Source organism: Paramisgurnus dabryanus, chromosome 6 (assembly GCF_030506205.2).
Source record: "Paramisgurnus dabryanus chromosome 6, PD_genome_1.1, whole genome shotgun sequence".
Classification (NCBI taxonomy): domain Eukaryota; kingdom Metazoa; phylum Chordata; class Actinopteri; order Cypriniformes; family Cobitidae; genus Paramisgurnus; species Paramisgurnus dabryanus.
The window spans coordinates 29612051-29618841 of NC_133342.1; the positions used below are offsets into that span (position 1 = coordinate 29612051).

Sequence of the window (6791 nt, forward strand, 5' to 3'; positions counted from 1 at the left end):
TCCGCTCAACTGAAGCAGTTGGCAGAACTGCGAAAATAAAAGCTTGTGTTATATTAACAGGTTCTGCAGATACAAGAAGAGATACAACAGTACAGCTTAACGCAGATATGCCGTCGGCTTTTTAAATAAATATTATGTACTATAGGCTGTGACGTCCCTACCTGCGAGAAACCTGACAAATCTCCAAGTCCCATGTAAACGCAGTTTTCTGCATAGAAGGTTTATTGATTTGCATGCAAACGCATATAGTAAGCAGATTTTTGATAGTAATCCGGTTATTCTGTGCATGTAAACGCAGGTAGGTACAGCCAGGATGGACACTTTGTTCCAAAATAATTTATTGTATAAGCAATTGAAAAATAAGATTGTTTCTGACCCCTCTTTACAGAAACAGCATAGTAAAGAGATCCTTTCTTTAAACCTACTAAAACCTACTAAAACATTATTCCTTTGTTTAATATGTTTGTGATATACAGTTTATTAATTTGTTTTTATCACTGATAGAAAGGCCCCCAATAATAAGACATGGGAGTGAAAAAATACAGACTTATATATATTTTTAACCAGATGAAGAAGCTTAGGGGAGAGACAGGGTAAACACATTCTTTGAAGATACATTTATCCGAAAGCTATTAACAAAATCAGTATGATCATATAGATCAGCTGGGAAATGTTCTTTGATTATGCAGTTACCTGGATTTGATTGTTGTTGAAGATTTCGCTTAATCTTGGATTATTTGGATGCTCCTGTGATTCAAAAGCACCCAGCACCCTGGTGAACTGCAGCCCAGACCCACCCTGCACCGCAATCCATGTGGGGTACAGGGCACAGCAATGTGGCTGAACATAAGGTTCTAGATGGAGTGTAGGAATGTATGAAGGTGTTAAAGTATTTTTGAAGGAGAAATGAATGCTGTAGTGTAACTTCTACTAGGAAGAATAAATGCCACGTAATTCAATACATTTTGATCTAGCCAATCATCACTTGACTCTTGTAGTATATAAGTTCCCTACTCAACCTCTTTTCCGTGTGCAGATGATGACGGTAATGTTCACTTGCTCGATGCTTAGTGAAAAACCAAACGTGTTTTAGAAGCGATTGTTAGTCGTACCACACAGAATCAGAAAGTTCCTCAGTCTTTTCGGGCCATTTAACGTTACTCATGATCTTTCCATTCACTGATAAACTGCTCTTTCTCATCTGCTACTCGTTCTCACACAACTTTACAGTAGACGTGTTGTTTGACCGGCCGCATTGCAACCAACTCTCACAGAAAGCATCTTTGCCACAGTCCCTTATTTTGGATGAGGCCCTGGGGTGGGTGGCCAACTCCCGCCCTCCAATGCCACTAGTCCCGAGCCGCTGCATCCTGAGCTAGGAAACAAGCAAATCTAATGGCAGCACCCTGGAGCGACCTAAACCCGAGGGCCTTATGGGCACAACGGCGGTCAGTGTAAAGCGGGCACATTTTGAAAAGGCTCACCTTTGCCCTTGACTGCCGGAGCAGTGTTAGGGTATTTAAAAAACGCGCTACATTGTCATGGAACTATGCCTATCTCTTGTGCGCCGACGACTTAAAAGTGGAACTACTCACGGCATGCGGTGCATCTTCAGCGTCATCACTGGGTCCTGGCAGGTGAGGAGCCCGGCGAAAATCTTTGTTCGTCGGATCCTCCGCCACGCAGCGTCTCAGCAGCGCAACCCAGCTCCCTGTGAAAGAAACAAGGCGCTGCGTCATGGTGTTGATAATTCGACACCACGACGCAGTGGTATGTCCAGAGATGGGCAAAATTCCAAAGACATGTATGGCCCGACCAACCAACCACCCTGTCATTAAATGTGTAAGCCTTTCATTTTTAAAAGAAAGAGTAAGGCCTAATGGCCATTATTTTCGTGTGCCTCTTAGACAAAGAATAACTATCTCTAATAAAAACCCATGCCGCTTCACCACAGTATGAGTGAAAGCGTCGGTGCTGTAAAAAAGGTTCTTACAATTACACGCTTCTGCCTTTCAGAAGCAGGGCCATTCCTGTTTATCCAGTGCAGGCCCTGCTTCTAACTCTAGGATGAGACCCTGGGCGAGCTGTGGCCCGCGCACGCCCTCCATCCCCAACTGCCTACTCCGTTTCAAAAGCAAGGCCATTCCTGTTTATCCAGTGCAGGCCCTGCTTCTAACTCTAAGATGAGACCCTGGGCGAGCTCCATCGCCAACTGCCAACTGCGTTTCAAAAGCAAGGCCATTCCTGTTTATCCAGTGCAGGCCCTGCTTCTAACTCTGGGATGAGACCCTGTGCGAGCTGCGGCCCATGCAAATCTAATGGCAGCACCATGGAGCGACCTAAACCAGAGGGCCTTATGGGCACAACGGCGGTCAGTGTAAAGTGGGCACATTTTGAAAAGGCTCACCTTTGCCCTTGACTGCCGAAGCAGTTTTAGGGTATTTAAAAAACGGGCTACATTGTCATGAAACTATGCTCATCTGTCGTGCGCCGAAGACTTAAAAGTGGAACTACTCACGGCATGCGGTGCATCTTCAGCGTCATCACTGGGTCCTGGCAGGTGAGGAGCTCGGCGAAAATCTTTGTTCGTCGGATCCTCCGCCGCGCAGCGTCTCAGCAGCGCAACCCGGCTCCCTGTAAAAGAAACAAGGCGCTGCGTCATGGTGTCGATGCTTCGACACCACGACGCAGTGGTATGTCCAGAGATGGGCAAAATTCCAAAGACATGTATGGCCCGACCAACCAACCACCCTGTCATTAAATGTGTAAGCCTTTCATTTTTAAAAGAAAGAGTAAGGCCTAATGGCCATTATTTTCGTGTGCCTCTTAGACAAAGAATAACTATCTCTAATAAAAACCCATGCCGCTTCACCACAGTATGAGTGAAAACGTCGGTGCTGTAAAAAAGGTTCTTACAATTACATGCTTCTGCCTTTCAGAAGCAGGGCCATTCCTGTTTATCCAGTGCAGGCCCTGCTTCTAACTCTAGGATGAGACCCTGGGCGAGCTGTGGCCCGCGCACGCCCTCCATCCCCAACTGCCTACTCCGTTTCAAAAGCAAGGCCATTCCTGTTTATCCAGTGCAGGCCCTGCTTCTAACTCTAAGATGAGACCCTGGGCGAGCTCCATCGCCAACTGCCAACTGCGTTTCAAAAGCAAGGCCATTCCTGTTTATCCAGTGCAGGCCCTGCTTCTAACTCTGGGATGAGACCCTGGGCGAGCTGCGGCCTATGCAAATCTAATGGCAGCACCATGGAGCGACCTAAACCAGAGGGCCTTATGGGCACAACGGCGGTCAGTGTAAAGTGGGCACATTTTGAAAAGGCTCACCTTTGCCCTTGACTGCCGAAGCAGTTTTAGGGTATTTAAAAAACGAGCTACATTGTCATGAAACTATGCTCATCTCTCGTGCGCCGAAGACTTAAAAGTGGAACTACTCACGGCATGCGGTGCATCTTCAGCGTCATCACTGGGTCCTGGCAGGTGAGGAGCTCGGCGAAAATCTTTGTTCGTCGGATCCTCCGCCGCGCAGCGTCTCAGCAGCGCAACCCGGCTCCCTGTGAAAGATACAAGGCGCTGCGTCATCGACACCACGACGCAGTGGTATGTCCAGAGATGGGCAAAATTCCAAAGACATGTATGGCCCGACCAACCAACCACCCTGCCATTAAATGTGTAAGCCTTTCATTTTTAAAAGAAAGAGTAAGGCCTAATGGCCATTATTTTCGTGTGCCTCTTAGACAAAGAATAACTATCTCTAATAAAAACCCATGCCGCTTCACCACAGTATGAGTGAAAGCGTCGGTGCTGTAAAAACACGCTTCTGCCTTTCAGAAGCAGGGCCATTCCTGTTTATCCAGTGCAGGCCCTGCTTCTAACTCTAGGATGAGACCCTGGGCGAGCTGTGGCCCGCGCACGCCCTCCATCCCCAACTGCCTACTCCGTTTCAAATGCAAGGCCATTCCTGTTTATCCAGTGCAGGCCCTGCTTCTAACTCTGGGATGAGACCCTGGGCGAGCTGCGGCCCATGCAAATCTAATGGCAGCACCATGGAGCGACCTAAACCAGAGGGCCTTATGGGCACAACGGCAGTCAGTGTAAAGTGGGCACATTTTGAAAAGGCTCACCTTTGCCCTTGACTGCCGAAGCAGTTTTAGGGTATTTAAAAAACGGGCTACATTGTCATGAAACTATGCTCATCTCTCGTGCGCCGAAGACTTAAAAGTGGAACTACTCACGGCATGCGGTGCATCTTCAGCGTCATCACTGGGTCCTGGCAGGTGAGGAGCTCGGCGAAAATCTTTGTTCGTCGGATCCTCCGCCGCGCAGCGTCTCAGCAGCGCAACCCGGCTCCCTGTGAAAGAAACAAGGCGCTGCGTCATGGTGTCGATGCTTCGACACCACGACGCAGTGGTATGTCCAGAGATGGGCAAAATTCCAAAGACATGTATGGCCCGACCAACCAACCACCCTGCCATTAAATGTGTAAGCCATTCATTTTTAAAAGAAAGAGTAAGGCCTAATGGCCATTATTTTCGTGTGCCTCTTAGACAAAGAATAACTATCTCTAATAAAAACCCATGCCGCTTCACCACAGTATGAGTGAAAGCGTCGGTGCTGTAAAAAAGGTTCTTACAATTACACGCTTCTGCCTTTCAGAAGCAGGGCCATTCCTGTTTATCCAGTGCAGGCCCTGCTTCTAACTCTAGGATGAGACCCTGGGCGAGCTGTGGCCCGCGCACGTCCTCCATCCCCAACTGCCTACTCCGTTTCAAAACCAAGGCCATTCCTGTTTATCCAGTGCAGGCCCTGCTTCTAACTCTAAGATGAGACCCTGGGCGAGCTCCATCGCCAACTGCCAACTGCGTTTCAAAAGCAAGGCCATTCCTGTTTATCCAGTGCAGGCCCTGCTTCTAACTCTGGGATGAGACCCTGGGCGAGCTGCGGCCCATGCAAATCTAATGGCAGCACCATGGAGCGACCTAAACCAGAGGGCCTTATGGGCACAACGGCGGTCAGTGTAAAGTGGGCACATTTTGAAAAGGCTCACCTTTGCCCTTGACTGCCGAAGCAGTTTTAGGGTATTTAAAAAAACGGGCTACATTGTCATGGAACTATGCTCATCTCTCGTGCGCCGAAGACTTAAAAGTGGAACTACTCACGGCATGTGGTGCATCTTCAGCGTCATCACTGGGTCCTGGCAGGTGAGGAGCTTGGCGAAAATCTTTGTTCGTCGGATCCTCAGCCGCGCAGCGTCTCAGCAGCGCAACCCGGCTCCCTGTGAAAGAAAAAAAGGCGCTGCGTCATGGTGTCGATGCTTCGACACCACGACGCAGTGGTATGTCCAGAGATGGGCAAAATTCCAAAGACATGTATGGCCCGACCAACCAACCACCCTGTCATTAAATGTGTAAGCCTTTCATTTTTAAAAGAAAGAGTAAGGCCTAATGGCCATTATTTTCGTGTGCCTCTTAGACAAAGAATAACTATCTCTAATAAAAACCCATGCCGCTTCACCACAGTATGAGTGAAAACGTCGGTGCTGTAAAAAAGGTTCCTACAATTACACGCTTCTGCCTTTCAGAAGCAGGGCCATTCCTGTTTATCCAGTGCAGGCCCTGCTTCTAACTCTAGGATGAGACCCTGGGCGAGCTGTGGCCCGCGCACGCCCTCCATCCCCAACTGCCTACTCCGTTTCAACAGCAAGGCCATTCCTGTTTATCCAGTGCAGGCCCTGCTTCTAACTCTAAGATGAGACCCTGGGCGAGCTCCATCGCCAACTGCCAACTGCGTTTCAAAAGCAAGGCCATTCCTGTTTATCCAGTGCAGGCCCTGCTTCTAACTCTGGGATGAGACCCTGGGCGAGCTGCGGCCTATGCAAATCTAATGGCAGCACCATGGAGCGACCTAAACCAGAGGGCCTTATGGGCACAACGGCGGTCAGTGTAAAGTGGGCACATTTTGAAAAGGCTCACCTTTGCCCTTGACTGCCGAAGCAGTTTTAGGGTATTTAAAAAACGAGCTACATTGTCATGAAACTATGCTCATCTCTCGTGCGCCGAAGACTTAAAAGTGGAACTACTCACGGCATGCGGTGCATCTTCAGCGTCATCACTGGGTCCTGGCAGGTGAGGAGCTCGGCGAAAATCTTTGTTCGTCGGATCCTCCGCCGCGCAGCGTCTCAGCAGCGCAACCCGGCTCCCTGTGAAAGATACAAGGCGCTGCGTCATGGTGTCAATGCTTCGACACCACGACGCAGTGGTATGTCCAGAGATGGGCAAAATTCCAAAGACATGTATGGCCCGACCAAAAAACCACCCTGCCATTAAATGTGTAAGCCTTTCATTTTTAAAAGAAAGAGTAAGGCCTAATGGCCATTATTTTCGTGTGCCTCTTAGACAAAGAATAACTATCTCTAATAAAAACCCATGCCACTTCAGCAAAGTATGAGTGAAAGCGTCGGTGCTGTAAAAAAGGTTCTTACAATTACACGCTTCTGCCTTTCAGAAGCAGGGCCATTCCTGTTTATCCAGTGCAGGCCCTGCTTCTAACTCTAGGATGAGACCCTGGGCGAGCTGTGGCCCGCGCACGCCCTCCATCCCCAACTGACTACTCCGTTTCAAAAGCAAGGCCATTCCTGTTTATCCAGTGCAGGCCCTGCTTCTAACTATAAGATGAGACCCTGGGCGAGCTCCATCGCCAACTGCCAACTGCGTTTCAAAAGCAAGGCCATTCCTGTTTATCCAGTGCAGGCCCTGCTTCTAACTCTGGGATGAGACCCTGGGCGAGCT

The 6791-nt window shown here is 48.9% G+C and overlaps 1 long non-coding RNA gene across 1 annotated transcript; it reads right to left on the reverse strand.

Moving 5' to 3' along the window:
• Positions 1 to 2523: 2523 nt before the first annotated feature.
• On the reverse strand, positions 2524 to 6053 carry LOC135764737 (uncharacterized). The gene is made up of 3 exons (XR_010540256.2): positions 4239 to 6053; positions 3442 to 3557; positions 2524 to 2634 (listed from the first exon to the last, which is right to left on the reverse strand). It is a non-coding gene; the product is annotated as an uncharacterized lncRNA (long non-coding RNA).
• Between the last annotated feature and the right edge of the window lie 738 nt (positions 6054 to 6791).